The sequence below is a fragment of the Globicephala melas genome, chromosome 20 (genome assembly GCF_963455315.2).
Source record: "Globicephala melas chromosome 20, mGloMel1.2, whole genome shotgun sequence".
In the NCBI taxonomy this organism is placed as follows: domain Eukaryota; kingdom Metazoa; phylum Chordata; class Mammalia; order Artiodactyla; family Delphinidae; genus Globicephala; species Globicephala melas.
Genome location: NC_083333.1, coordinates 29,202,490 through 29,217,780, shown reverse-complemented (window position 1 = coordinate 29,217,780; position 15,291 = coordinate 29,202,490).

The window sequence follows — 15,291 nt, the reverse complement described above, 5'->3', positions numbered from 1 at the left end:
TGAGAGCGTATATGGAAGGGTTTATACGGTGTTTACACGCCACACTCAGAGTTTGGGATTGTTATTACTCTTGAAGGAAATAAAGTCATTCCTGGGGATCCAGTCTATTGGTTGAGTTGCCAGGTTGCTGAGATGTTCAGGGTCCGTTTTACCCGTGTGCAGATGCTATGCAGAATTGAGTGACTATCTTAAAGCCAGAGGGATGCAGAGTTTCCAGGGGCTCATTTTAAAGCAGAAGGAATAAAAGTGTTTAGAGCAGCGGTTCACCCTTTGCTGAGCATTAGACTTACCTGGGGAGCTTTAAAAAAAACCTTGCTGCCCAGGCTGTACCCCGGGCCCATTAAATCAGGATCTCTGAAGCGAGGTCCTGCCATCGGTATTGTTTAAAGCTCCCAGAGAATTCCAGTTGTAGCCAGAGTTGAGAAACTCTTGCCTCCAAGATTCCCATGAGGGGGTGATTTTCAACTCCGGCTTGGCATTCAGATCCCTCACTTGGGGGTGTGTTAAAACCCTGATGCCAGACCTCACCAAAGAGGACTGGATTGACTAGTTTTGGGACAAAAGCAGCCCAAGTGATTCAAATGTGCAGGCAGGTCGAGAGATTTTGCTCTAAAGCCATCATCATCCTTCTCTGGGCCCCCAGGAATTAGAAGGCAGGGGCTGGGAGTGGGTATCTTGTGATCCATGGAGCTTCAGGATGTAAAATTGGCTTTGCCTGGAGGAGCCAAAGGGAGCTGGTATTGCCTCTCAACTGCTTGTCCTGCCTTCGCAGTCGGTGCCGGCATTTCTTTCCAAACCATTGCCCCCATCCTTTTCTCCGCCAGTGCAGCAGAGACTCTACAAAACTGGGGGTGATGGAAGGCAGCCTTTCTACTCAGCTGGAAAACTCCATTGGTGAAGTGGGCGGGGCCAGGGCTGGAGGGTGCACTTCCTGAACGCGCGGCTGCAGAAGAAGCTTGGGGTAGTTCCTTTGCCCACCACAGTCGAGAGGTCTGCCTGGAATCTGGGGACACTCAGACTGCACACAGAATGTCTCACCCTTAGGAATATACCATGATGGGTGGGGGGGGTGGGGTGGATAACTATTGGGAGTGGTATATACCTTTTCCCTTGGAGAGAGATGAAAGAATCTGGGTTTGTCCTTCTGTAGAGAACTTGCTCTCTGTCTGAGACATGGCTTGCTTACTGCCTCTGGGTATACGGAGCACCCTCGTGAGGGGGGTGTAAACCCAGTCACTTCCTGGCCCACAGAGGAGAGAGGCTTGCCAAAAAGCAGCAGGATTTGGGTTTCACTTCCTGACCATCAAGACAACAATACCCTGCACTAGTCCTCTTCGTGAACTGTGGATTCACCCTGATGAATGAACAGCATAATCGCCAGGCACTGTTGAGCTGCCAGAATTCCTGGATGAAGACTGCAGTCCTTGCCTTTAGGAATCTCCCCCTGGTGCCACGCCGGCGGGAGCCGGAATCAGGCTCAGCATGGAGGCAGGTGGATTCTAGGTCGGCATTTTCACCCACCCATCCTTGACCTGGACTTTGGATGGAGGTTTTCTCACCTGTCAGGATAATTGCTTTACTTTACAGGATTTTCTGAGGCTCCAACATGATAATGCTAGTGAATTGGCTTTGAAAAGCATTTCCAAGGCATATAAACACAAGGGATTATAGGGCGAGGTCCCTCTGGCTCGGCGGTGCTATGAAGCTGTGTGCACAGCCCATGATCCCCCGGGGAACTGGGGACTGCAGAATTCATTGCCTTTGGAGTCTCAATTTGCTGTGTGTGCACAGTGAAGGGGAACGGGGGAGCCTGGCCTTTGCCTTTTATGTCAGTCTGGGAACTTGAAACAAACCCATCATTCTCAAAATGCCTTTTATAGTCCTTCAGAAGTTTTATGTCTCCTTCAGAAGCGTATGTCTCAGCAGATCCACACATCACAGGTATGCGGCTGGACGGGCTCATTAAATCATGAGCTAATGCAGGGGCTAATTAAATGCTTCTGACACTTGTTACCATCTGCTGAGGTTGGAGCCTGAAAGTTCTGTGGGTTTTATTGAAGCCTTCCAGTCCCCACCACCCCTTGGGGTGAGCTCCTGTGTTTTCAGCTCCAGAACTAAGCAAACACTATCAGAAGATGGATTCGATCCTTCGCTGATTTCCATCTTAAGACACAAGCTTTGGGGATTATTACAAAATTACTCTTCAGTTAATTAAAAAAGAGAAAAGCTCTGAAGTAATTTACTAGTGTTTATGCATTCAGTCCCAGAGTGGTCTCCGCAGATATACTAAATTCTGGGACTGTGTGGCTTTCCCTGTCACTGACGGCAACAAGGAGAATCTGTGAGATTAATTATTGACATTGATTTTCTTGGTCATCCGATGAATGAATCCCTCAGTAACTCTGAAGAATCTTGGTCAGCTGGGCTTGGAAAACTGATTGACTGGTTTCTTCGAAGTGGCCTTCTTCTCCTGCAGTAAACATGTGAAGAGGGGCTTCCCTGGTGGTGCAGTGGTTGAGAGTCCGCCTGCCGATGCAGGGGACGCGGGTTCGTGCCCCGGTCCGGGAAGATCCCACATGCCGCGGAGCGGCTGGGCCCGTGCGCCATGGCCGCTGAGCCTGCGCCTCCGGAGCCTGTGCTCCGCAACGGGAGAGGCCGCAACAGTGAGAGGCCCGCGTACCGCAAAAAAAAAAAAAAAAAAACATGTGAAGAGATCATTTCCATGGTTAAAGGGAGGTTGATGATGTCAACCCCCGGCCCCCCACATTTCCCCTCTCCCCAGACACAGTCTAAGCCTCCTTTTAATTGATTTTCATGTTTACATTTGGTTCTAGGAGAAAAGAATTAGAAAACTTTTATTCAAAAAGAGTGGTTTGTCACCTATGGTGCAGTGTCTACTTTGTGCTTAATGATTCGTAAGGGCTCTTAATATATTCCAGACATGACTCCTTTGTCAAGTATATGTATTGCCTATATCTCCTTCCACTCTGTGGGTTGTGAGTCCCTAATAGCGATCAACACCTGCCAAGAGAGAACCCGGCGTTATGGACTGCTGATAAACACTACTTACCAAGTAGTCTAGCCAACACGTCAAACCTGGATGTGACCAAGCTGCTTGGTCTAACTACCAGCTCACAAGAAATATGGGGGATGGAGGAATACGGTAAACCAGACCACAGGGTGTAAGACTCAGCTCATAGGAGTCTCCACAGGACAAGTGAGCCTCCTTTTCAACACATAAGATGCAAGGAAAATCGGTAGATCAGAAGACACTGAAGAACCATGCCAGCCAATTACAATGTTTGAAACATATGCATCCTGATTCTTATAAAATTGTACAATAATTAAGACACTTAGAGACATTTGAACACTGACTGGATATTTGATGTAGTGAATGAATTAAGCTTATTTCTTTAAAGTGTGATAATGGTATTGTGCTTTTAAGAGTACTTCCCGGGCTTCCCTGGTGGCGCAGTGGTTGAGAGTCCGCCTGCCGATGCAGGGGACACGGGTTCGTGCCCCGGTCCGGGAAGATCCCACATGCCGCGGAGCGGCTGGGCCCGTGAGCCATGGCAGCTGAGCCTGCGTGTCCGGGGCCCGTGCTCCGCAACGGGAGAGGCCACAACAGTGAGAGGCCCGCGTACCTCAAAAAAAAAAAAAAAAGAGTACTTCCCTTTCAGAGATGCCTACAGAAATACCTATGGATAATGTTAAGACTTTGCTTACATATAATATGGTGGGGGAGGGTAGGCTGAAACTGAATTCACCAAGGGTTGATAATTATTGAAGCTGGGTGATGGGTCCGTGGATATTCATTATAGTATCTCTCTGTGTAAATATTTGAAATTTTCTACAATGAAAAGGAAATTTATTTTTATTTATTTTATTTATTTATTTTGGTTGCACCGGGTCTTAGTTGTGGCAGGTGTGCTCCTTATTTGCAGCTCACAGGCTCTTTAGTTGCGGCTTGCTGGCTCCTTAGTTGTGGCATGCATGTGGGATCTAGTTCCCTGACCAGGGATCAAACCCACGTCCCCTGCATTGGAAGGCGGATTCTTAACCACTGCATCACCAGGGAAGTCCTGAAAAAGATTTTTAAACGGGGGTTTGCTCCAAGCCATGCTGTCAGAGGAAAGCATTTACTAACGTCTCAAAAGCAGCAAGTCCCTCTGCTCCCTGTGATTTGGTTTCCTGGCTTCACATGCCACTGATCCTTGAGAACCAGCCTCACGGTGCTGTTCCACAGTTCATAGTTCCTTTTGTTTCATGAGGATGGTGTGAAAGCTTCCAGTTGCCTAGCAATGGTTGGCAGCAAATCGATCCTCCGCTCTGTAGCGCAGTAGTTGAATATTGATTACCTGGGTGATTTGGAGATTTGACTTTCTGGATGAACAAATTTTTTTCCTGGGTAATTGATCAGGGCTGTGGCAGGGGTGAGCAAGAGATATTCAAGAGAGGGGCTGGGATCAGGTAAAGAGACTGGCAAGGAAAAAGAGAGTGTTCAGGGACGGGGTGGAGAGCAGCCGACTGATGGCAGTGACGTCTGAATACTCAGCCCTTGAGTCTGCTCTCCAAGACCTTCCAGAGGCCCCGCACCCCCAGCCCCCGACCCTGCTCTCAATTCAGCACCTCTGCAGCTGGACAGCGCCTTGGGAGACCAGGTTTTCTGAGGGTGGGCTTCTACCAAGCACATTCCCTCATGTGCTGGGGTGGTCCCTATTACAGCTGGCTAGTTCAGCGGCTCAGCACACGTTGTTAAGGAGGCCAAGGCCCCAGCCAGGAGCCTGATACTGACCAACTGGCTTGACGAGCTGACCTAGCTTTGCTCTACTTATAAGCATATTGATAAGTATTAGGGGGTGGGGTTTTTGTTGGGCAGCCTGGGTAGATAATGGGTCTGACTCCACGTAAGGAGACCCTCACTCCTGGAAAAGCTACTCTAAGTTCATGCTCTTCTTTGCGGATGACCAGCAATGCCAATATCATATTCAAAAGAATAGCTAGTAAAAAAAAAAAAAAAAAGAATAGCTAGTGGGAATGTGGAAGGAAAGGAAGCCTGCACCCTTGAATTGATTAACTATTCTTGCTTACCAACCAATTGCAAAACTCAATGGCACACAACAATAAGCAATTACTTCCCATTCATGTGTCTGTAGGTCAGTGTTTGGGCTCAGCTGGAATCGGCTCCTCAGGATGAGTGGGGTCCAGACCCACTGCATGTGCTCTCATAAAACTCATTGGACTTGGAGTTATTCGGGGCACATTCTAGTCATAGGTGAAGGCAGGTGGGCAAGAGGACGAGCCTATTCACATATATATACGTCAACCCACTGCTTATATTATGTCTGCTAACACTTCGTGGGTCAAAGCAAGTCCCAAGGTCAGGCTCAGTGTCAGTGGGGCAGGGAAGTATGCTCTGCCTGTAGTGTACACAGTGAGTATTTGCTGAACAGTCATTTAATTTATCACATCCCACACCTGAAAGGTGGTCTGTATTCTAGCTTGACTAGTCCTGAGAGAGACATTGGTGGGAGGGGAAATATTAACAGTGCACACTGCAGTTAGCAATTGCATGTGCAGGGTCTGGCTCTCGCCCACCTGCCCTCCATGGGTCCCTGAATGTGATAAGAAGTAGGGAAATGATGCAGGAACCTGGAAGCTGCCAGCTGCCATCACGGGGCTAAGAGAACCCCTGGAGGCTGGGAAAAGTCTGCAGCTTTTTTGAGCTGAGCAGTTTTGCAGCATGAGAAGTTCTCCTCTGTGTGTGTGTGTGTGTGTGTGCGCGCGTGCATCTCTCCCTCTATTTATAGACTCCTGAGGGGGGCAGGGATAAGTAAGGCCTCCATCACCACCAGGCAGAGAAGGCAAAGCGACTGTCAAGTCTGCCAAAGATGCTTCGAAGATGCAGTCTTGTTTGCACAGAAATCCCTGGTGCACAATAAAGGCTGGGAAGAGCAAAGAGACTGAAATTAAAACACAGCCTGGCTAGTTACTAAATACAGTGTTTTCTGGGAGGTGTTAGCAGCTGTTTAAATTCCAGAGCATGGGATAACATGTAACTCTGTCTTACTTAGTAGCAACTACACAGTACTCTGGCTGGAAACTGACACAGAGTAACTGGAAATGCAAATGCATCAGCAATCCCACAGATTCCTAGACTGGTACAAAGAGCAGGTAGACCCAGAGAGCCCCTAGCTGGTTCCCATGGCAGAACCTCAGCAGGAGATGCTCCCCTTTCTCCTTCCTGGAAGAAAGTGACTATAAATTACCTCAGCCCTGGCACACAGGAGAACCCTTTCTCTGCCTCCTACCTGCCACCATGTTTGTTTGTTTGTTTTTTCCCTTCAAATGCAGGATCAGAGAGAAAATAGCACCATTTCTGGAAATGGTAGGGGAGGCTCCCTGCAGAATTAAGTCTTGAAATACATTTAGGCCAAGAGGAGTGTATAAGGGCATTCTAGACTAAGGAAAAAGCAAGAGGAGGCAAGAAGTCAAAACCCAAAAACAACAGTATCGAGTCTGTATCGGTCAACTATTGCTGCAATAATGCTGCATAACAAACATCCTAAAGAGTGACTGAGGGTGGGCTGGAGTGACTGTATTCCATGTATATTCATCTGGGGACCCAGACACAGCAGCTACCACAGGAAGCCCTTCTCCCAGCAATGGAAGAAGTGCAAGAGGCAAGCTCCAATGCACCTCCACTTACATCCTGCCTGCTCCATCCCATTGATCAAAGCAAGTCACATGGCCAAGACTTGCCTTTGGTGGGAAGAACTGTGAATGCACATCATAAAAGGTCACGATACAGGGAGGGATGATGAATTGGGACCAATACTAACATCTCCCACAGTATCTGAGGGGCATCCACAAACAGTCAAACAATTTGTTGGAGTATTGCATGCAAGATAGAGTGGGGAGGAGAAGGCATTTAAGAGACAGGTGAAGAGGAACAACTAGAGCCTTTGGGTGCTGTGCAAGGAGCTTGGGCTTTTCCAATGGGCAACAGGGGGACCTGTCTTAGCTCTCACTGCTATAACAAAATAGCATAGACTGGGGTGTTTCAATAACAGACATTTGGGACTTCCCTGGTGGTCCAGTGGGTAAGATTCCACGCTCCCAATGCAGGGGGCCCGGGTTCAATCCCTGGTCAGGGAACTAGATCTCACATGCATGCCGCAACTAAGAGTTCATGTGCCACAACTGAAGATCCCACCTGCTGCAACTGGGACCCAGTGCAGCCAAAATAAATAAATAATTTTTTTAAAAAAACAGACATTTATTTCTCACAGTTCTGGAAGCTTGGATCTAAGATAAAGTTGCTGGCTGATTATTTTCTGGTAAGAGCCCTCCTCCAGTCTTGCAGATGGCTACCTTCTCACTGCGTCCTCACGAGGTAGAGAGAGAGAGAGCAAGCTCTCTGGTGTCACTTCTTTAAAGGGCCCTAATCCCATCATGAGAGCCCCACCCTTATGACCTCATCTAAACCCAGTCACCTCCCCAGAGCTTCATCTCCAAATACCATCACATTGGGGGTTAGGGTTTCAACATATGAACTGGGGGGAATGGGGTGCAATTCAGTCCTAGAAGAGCCTGTGGTGGATTTTGAGCTGCAGTGTGATGTGACCAGGTTTGTGTTTTGAAACGTTGCCCTAATGACTGTGCAGGAGAAATTTGAAGTGTTAAGACTGGTTATGATATATATATATATATATTTGTGTGTGTGTGTGTGTGCATCTCTCCCTCTATTGGAACAGGTTTGAAATAGCCTGTGGTCATAAGAAAGGATCAAAAGGCAGAGGACACAGTTTTGAGAAATGTGTTGGCAAGAATGGCACCTGGCAGGGCGAGGTAGATCAGGTGATGTGAGCAACCAGGGCAGAACACCTGGGCTTCCTGCTTGGGGACTGTGGGCACTAAACCCCTCCTGAGACTTCAGCATGAGATGCTGGCCTGCAGAGGAGTAACAGGAATGTGCATTCTAGTGTGAACCTGCTCAGTCATCACAAACATCCTCCTGGGGAGCCATTGGAAGAGAGGAACCATGGGGACAGGACCTTCTCTGCTTTATTCACTGCTGGACCCTCGGTGTCTCAAACTGTGCCTGGTACCTCAGGAAATGAATAGCTGGTTAATATCTGCCTGGGCATTTGAGTCTGGAATTCAGAGAGAACTCTGGCCTGGGATCACGATCTGGGGGGCCGTCCAGATCCAGGCGGTCACTGCAACATCTGGGGACCAACTTCTCTGTAATTGTCCTGAGCAGTCTGGTGGATCATATGGCCATTATAGCTGGTTATTGTTTTCCCCCTGAGTCTTTCCCCCTCCATGCTGAAGAATTCCCATTCCTCCAGCGTGGCCCTCCCCAGTCTGTCCCCACCCCCCTCAACCCCCTCACTCCCACCCCCTCACTGCACTTTACAGCCTTTCCTTACTGTGTGTGCCCCATCCCTCTTTCAAGCCTTGTATTGTCCTGCCTCTTCCACGCCTTTACTCCTATAGTTCTTCCAGCTTTGCATGGACCTCTCTCTCTCTCTCTCAAGAGAGCCACCCTCTCTCTCTTTTTCATGTCCTGAAATGCTACTCATCCTTCAAGGCGAACCTTAAATATCACCTGCTCCATGAAGCCCCAGCACCTCACCGCTCCAAAGGAAGTGCTGCCACCTCACGGGCCCCTGCTGTGGTGTAGGCCTGAAATTAACATGTGATACTAAATGCTGCCTTGAACTTGGAGCCTCACGAGATCCCAAAGGCGTAACTGAGTTCTGCTACTCTCACCAGGTATCCACCCACAGTGGGAAGGCTCCCCGCCTGGCTAGTTCCCCCACCAGCCAGACCAGCCACACCTGACTTGGTCCCCAACCTCATGGGTCTCACCTCCCTGCCAGCCTGCAAAATTATTCAGACAAGCCAACTGCATCCTCCATGGGAACCAAGGGTCACCTCACCCTCTTGGTACTACAAAGCCTGCTTGCCACAGTCCCTGGTTTTTCACTCTGCTCCGAGCACAGCCCCCATGTGGCCCTGCATGACCTATGATGTCTTCCTCCCCCAGCTGTGAGTATCTGTCTGTGAGTATCTGTATTAGTAAGCTGCTGACAGTCTCATCTGTCCAGTGTCTGGTGTGTGTTCCACCATCTCGTACTATTTAGTGTGGGCTTCCCTCCATCACCAGAGGAGTGAATAGGACAAGGGCAGAACCCCTCCCCTCCTGCCTTGGGTTGTTAGGCATTTCTGTGCCCTTTCCTCTCTTCCCCTCAAGGTCAGGGACAATGTGGCCACATCTTGGTAGCCCCAGCATCTTGCTTGGCCCAGGAAATGTGTATGAACTAGAAGTTTCCTTCACCTTCGCTGCCCCACCCCCTCCCTCATCCCCAGCTCTCCCAATGCCCTCCTCAAGTCCTCCATCCCCCCAAGACACATGGTACCCAATAAATGCTTTTAACTCGGGGCCATATCTTGCTTTCTAAGTCTTCTTTGTCCACACCTAAGCTGAGTTAGGGAATTCCGGACAAGCAATTATAGACCACCCTGAGTCCTTGCAAAGATTTCTTCCAGAATCGATACCCAAGACCATTTAAATACTGTCTGATACCAGGCCAGTCCCCCTGCTCTTCCCCCCTGCTCAGCTCTGAATGATGTTTAATTTTTCTCTAAATTAACTTGCACAGCATCACACCACATTACCACACCTTGGAACATTCCTATTTCGATATGTGAGCAGCTGACATGCCGAGTGATGCCATGATTTTCTCCGGGGACATTTTCCCATAATGTAGCTGATTAAAATACAGCTGACTGTAGGAGAAGCAGTGTCGCTCCAGCCGGCCTCGGGTGAGCCAGTGAAACCCAGCGATAATGAATAATGGTTTGTGGCAAAACTGATCCTGCGCCCGCGATTATACTGACCGGGGCTTCGGTTTCAGTTAATCGTTCGAAATGGCTAGACTGGACCTCTGTTCGGCTGGAGGCCTGGCTGCTACCGTGCTGTTCTGAAAATGTCCGTTTGTCTGAAGTTGGGTCCCTGTCTCTTCCTCCTGTAACTCCATTCAAATGAGAGGGCTATTTTTGCTGGCGGCTGCCTGTGGGAGTGTGAGTTTGGAATATGCATGAAAGCTACGAACTCCATCTGCCAGCCTGTGTGCACACCTTCCTATTGGGGCGTATATCATGGGCGCTGGACCCTGGGTGCCATGCCCTCCAGACGCGTGCTGTCCAGGGAAGGAGACAGACACCCCACCCGTTGTTTCTGTGCTGCCTGTTAAGGGCTATGTGTGGGGCTCTGCAGTCCGTCTGGGAGGGGGTTCGAATCCTGCCTTCCCCACTTTCTAGCCACGGAAATTGAGCCTCAGCCCCTTGTCTATGAGGTGCCCACTTCAGAGTGTCGTGGCATTAAACGGGCCACGGAAGTAGACTGTTTAGCACTGTGCTTGGTATAACGTGAGCTCCTGCCAAACGGGCCTTGTGGTCATAACCGAGGCCTGTGCAAAGGGCCACAGGGTACAGAGGAAGGAGTGACCGGCTACCGGGAAGGTCAGGACAGTTTCACAGAGGAGGTGACTGGGAGTCCAGTTTGTAGGAGAACAGAGGCAGAAGGAGTGCTTGTGCAAAGGCGTGGCGTGGCCGGAGAGGGCAGGGCGAGGCCCGTCCCTCCGATCTCGGCCATGGCTGGGGGGCGGCCCTGCCTCGTCTCCTGCATCAACCCCTGCTTGGAGCAGCCCCGAAATACCCGGGCGCCGATGGCCCCGGAGACAACCCTCCGCCACTGTCCTGGAGTCTTGGCCTCCTGCCCTGTGGTGGGTAAGTCTGGGGCACAGTCCTCATGGCTCCTAGGGGCCCCCAGAGGCTGGGCTCCCAACACATCCTTCACCAGCTTGTCCTTCCCTCCTGCTTCCTGGGGTCACCCCCTAACAAACCATCCACATCCACATCCTTGCCTCAGGTTCTGCTTTCGGGGAGCCCAGCCGAGGGAGACGAGCACACCCCTCACCATCACACTCCCACCGAGTCCACGCTTCCCTGGACGAATCTTGAGAAGAGGAAACGTGGACACACCCACCCCACATCCATCCTGGCCAGTGATATACCCGCAGCGGGCAGGTCATTGGGACATAAGGGTGGGGAAAGGCCACCCCAAAGAGAAGCCTGGCTGGGGGCTGCGTGCTGCCTGGAGGGATAACTGGGGCCTCCCCCCAGCTGCGGCCCACCCTCTGTCTCACTACAGTCCTCAGCAGGGAGTGGAGGGGCCACTGGCCCTTGGTGTCCAGGGCCCTTCCTCAGCTCCAAACCCACCAGAAGGTGCCCCAGGTGCCAGAGCCGCCCACGTGCAGCTAGACTGGCTGACTTGCCCGATGCGGATTCTGGTTCAAATTCAAGTGTGTCAGTTGTCAAGTGCCACAGAAATGGTGCCTGACAACTCAGCCCTCTCTGGCATCCCACACGGAACAATTGCTTTGGCTCCCAAGGCATCTACGGCTGGCGGGGCCATTCTGCAGCTCTGGGCTGGGCTCGGCCAACCTCAGGCCCTCGCAGGCATCTGCTGTCAGTCAGCGGGTTGGCTGGGGTCCACATCACTGCCATCCTCCCCAGGCCAGCCTGGGCTGGTGCTCACCCTGGTGAGGGCGTCTCAGGAGAAAGGGGAGGCTGCGGCTTGGAGCTGGTGGACCCACACTTCTGTCCCAACCTGGTGGCCGAAGAAAGTCACATGGCCAGTTCAGATTCAAGGGGTGGGGAGTAGACTCTGCATCATCTGAAAGAGTGTGGGTAGAGGGGAGGGCAAAGGATTGGGGCCATTTTTGCAATCAGTTCAGAGGCGGCCTGTTGTGGGGAAAGAACCAGGTCCAAGCCCTGCTCTGCTCCTCCGTGCTGTGTGAACTTGGGCTGGTGCTGAGCTCCTAGTCTCAGTTGTATCATCTGCAAAAGGAGATTAAACCCACCAGGAGGCTTCTTGTGTGGATTAGAGGCAATTCATCTAACCTGTTTACTGAGTGTATACTATGTGCTAAGCGTTCTCTAGGAACTGAGATAACCAGCGAATTAGAGCCTGTTCTAGTGTTGTTTATATTCCAGCAGCAGGAGACAGACCATGAACAAGAGGCATGGTCAGTAAATGAAAGAGAATTTAGGAGGTTCTAAGTGCGGTGGCAAAGTAAGGCAGAGAGGAGATGGGGGGAGTCTGGGGTGTGGGAGTAAGGATGCAATCAGAGCAGGCTTCGCTGAGGAGGTGACATTTGATCCCAGGCATCAAGGTGATGAGGAAGTTAGCTACAAAGGTATCTGGGGAAGGAGCATTCCAGGCAGAGGGAGCAGTGCAAAGGCCCTGAGGCAGGGGTGTGGCTGGTGTTTTTTTTTTATTTAAATTTATTTATTTATTTATTTATTTATTTTGGCTGCATTGGGTCTTTGTTGCTGCACGCAGGGGTTACTCTTCCTTGTGGTGCGCAGGCTTCTCATTGCGGTGTCTTCTGTTGTGGAACACGGGCTCCAGGCGTGTGGGCTTCAGCAGTTGTGGCACGCAGGCTCAGTAGTTGTGGCACACGGGCTTAGTTGCTACACGGTATGTGGGATCTTCCCGGACCAGGGCTCGAACCCATGTTCCCCTGCATTGGCAGGAGGATTCTCAACCACTGCACCACCAGGGAAGCCCTGGCTGGTGGTTTTGAAGAAGAATAAGGAGGCCAGCGTGGCCGGAGCCACGGAGGCAATGGGGCCAGATCGGGTTGCACTTGGAAGCCCCTGCTAGGACATTTACTTGGTGAAACAGGAACCCGTGGAGAACCCCAAGCATCTGATTGCCATGTGTGAGAAGCTTCCCGTGCTTCCCCATGGAGAATGCTCTATGGGGGCGGTGCTGCTAAGAACCAAGGAAGCAAGACCTGTTCGGGGGAACATCATGATCCATGTGGTGGGAGCTGGGTGGGAGCAGCAGGGAGAGATGGGGGGCGTGGTGGTCCCACTCTGGGTCTGCTCTGAAGGTGGAGCCATGGGATTTCCTATGGATTTCTGATGAGGTGCAGGAGGGGAAAGGAGCCAAGAGAGACTCCACGCCACGTACAAGAGGTGCCTGGAACAGGGTCGTGCAAGGGGAGAGGAAATAGAAGACGTATGTGAAAGGCCTCAGGACAGGAGCGGGAGGTGACTGCGAGCACAGGCTCCCGAGTCCTACGGGCCCAGGTTCGAGTCCCACCTCTGCTGTTTACAAGCTGTGTGGCCTTAGTCAAGTTGCTGCCTTCTCTGTGCCTCTTTATAAAATGAGGGGTTAATAATGCCATCTTCGGGACTTCCCTGGTGACACCGTGGTTAAGAATTTGCCTGCCAATGCAGGGGACATGGGTTCAAGCCCTGGTCCGGGAAGATCCCACATGCCATGGCGCAACTAAGCCTGTGCGCCACAACTACTGAGCCTGTGTGCCACAACTACTGAAGCCCGTGTGCCTAGAGCCCGTGCTCTGCAACAAGAGAAGCCACCGCAATGAGAAGCCCGCGCACCGCAACGGAAAGTAGACCCTGCTCGCCGCAACTAGAGAAAGCCCACGCGCAGCCACGAAGACCCAACAATGAAGACCCAATGTGGCCAAAAATAAATAAATAAATAAATGATTTTTTTTTTTTTAAATAAATAACGACATCTTCCTCAGGGGGTGCCATGCGTACAAAAGCAGCTGAAGTCTGAAGCACCATCTGGTGGGATTCGGGACAAAGATGATAACGCTGTGACGCGTGGGGCTGAGGCCCCCGGTGGGGTGCCCACTGACCCCCTCCCGGCCTCTGCTGCCTCCCCCTCTGCCCCGGCACAGGGAAAAGGAGGCCCAGACCCGGTTTCCAGACAGGGCCTCGTGCAGGGGTCGCCCCTTCGAGCTCTGCGGTGGGCTCCCCATCAGTATTCTCTCAGGTCCGCGTCCTGGGTGAGGGCGCGGAGTGAAAGAGCAGCTGCTGGGCTGCAGCGATTTCCCCCGAGTCTTTGGAATTATTTATCGCCTTCACAGCCCAGAGTGATTCATTCTGCACAGCCGGCTCTGCACTCCGGTGTGCAAATCGCAGTCCTGAACTTCCTGACCTCAGGGCTAGTGGGCATACTCCCTCCAGGCTTGGAAGCCCCCCACCCTCTCCTCCCCGCCCTCTCCCCCGTGCAGGCCAGATAATGTCCCCCAGTGGTCGAGGCTTCACCCTGCGCTTTAAAGGCGATTCATTAAATGGACAATCATATGCGAATTGGCGTGCACGCTTTTGGTGAGGCTTTTTATATAAGTAAATGGCTAAATCAGGAAAACATCTTTGGGCAGACCATCTGTCTCAATTTGAGCTTTGAAAAATATGGTCACCTAGCAATGTTCCCATGTCAGACTCTAAAAACGAAAACTGGGCAGGCAGGCGAACATCACTCATGCTGTCAAAGTGGACTGTCGGCCTCGGCTCCATGAATCACTGAAGACTTCCTTCCAGCCACAGCTGACTGGGTCTGGGGCTGTGCAGAGGAGGGGCCCGCTGCAGGAGGGACTGGGGCTCTTTTGGAGGAGGGGAGGTGAGCAGCCCCACATCTGCCTCTGGGGCCTCAGTCCGACCACACTGAGAGGGGCACACACAGCTTTATCAGTGTTCTCCTGTTTTATTTTCTACATCTCTGTGGCTTTCACTGTGCCCAAACCGAGCTGACCTTTGGGGCACCCCACCTCCCCACCTGCCTATCCCTCGTGAAATCAGATGCAGCAGCTAGGCATCCTTTAGGGAAGCTGAGGCAGCTCAGGACTGAAAGATATTGAGGGATGTGAGAGAGATGGGGTGGGTATGGAGGTATGAAAACATACAAAGACGGCCCCTCAGTTGAGAACACAGGAGAGGAGATTCAAGGATGGAGCTTGGATTGGACCAAATACTCTTTGATAATTTTTTCACTTCCATGACCTTTTCCTTTTTCTTATTATATTATCTGAATATCAATGAGGGCCCAAACAGGAAATAGATAACACTCCAGGTATTAAAACTGGAGTGCATTTAATGTAGGGAAGGTTGGGAAAGGCAGTCACAGTTTGCCGTCTTTCCCCCTGCACCGTCGCATACGAACAGGACTTGAGCCTGGAACGTGTCCTCACAGAGAGATGAAGAGCCTGTGAGGGCAGCTCCCTTTGGGAATATCTTTCTCTGCTCTGGTTGTACTTCTTTGTTCTGCTTAAGCGGGTCTGCCATATGGCACGTGGCCAACCCCACTGTTAGATCTGCTCCTGGCGGGGAGGGGTTTGGTCCCTCACCTGCAGCATGAGAGGGGTGCTTGCAGACCATCGCCCTGCGCCGGCT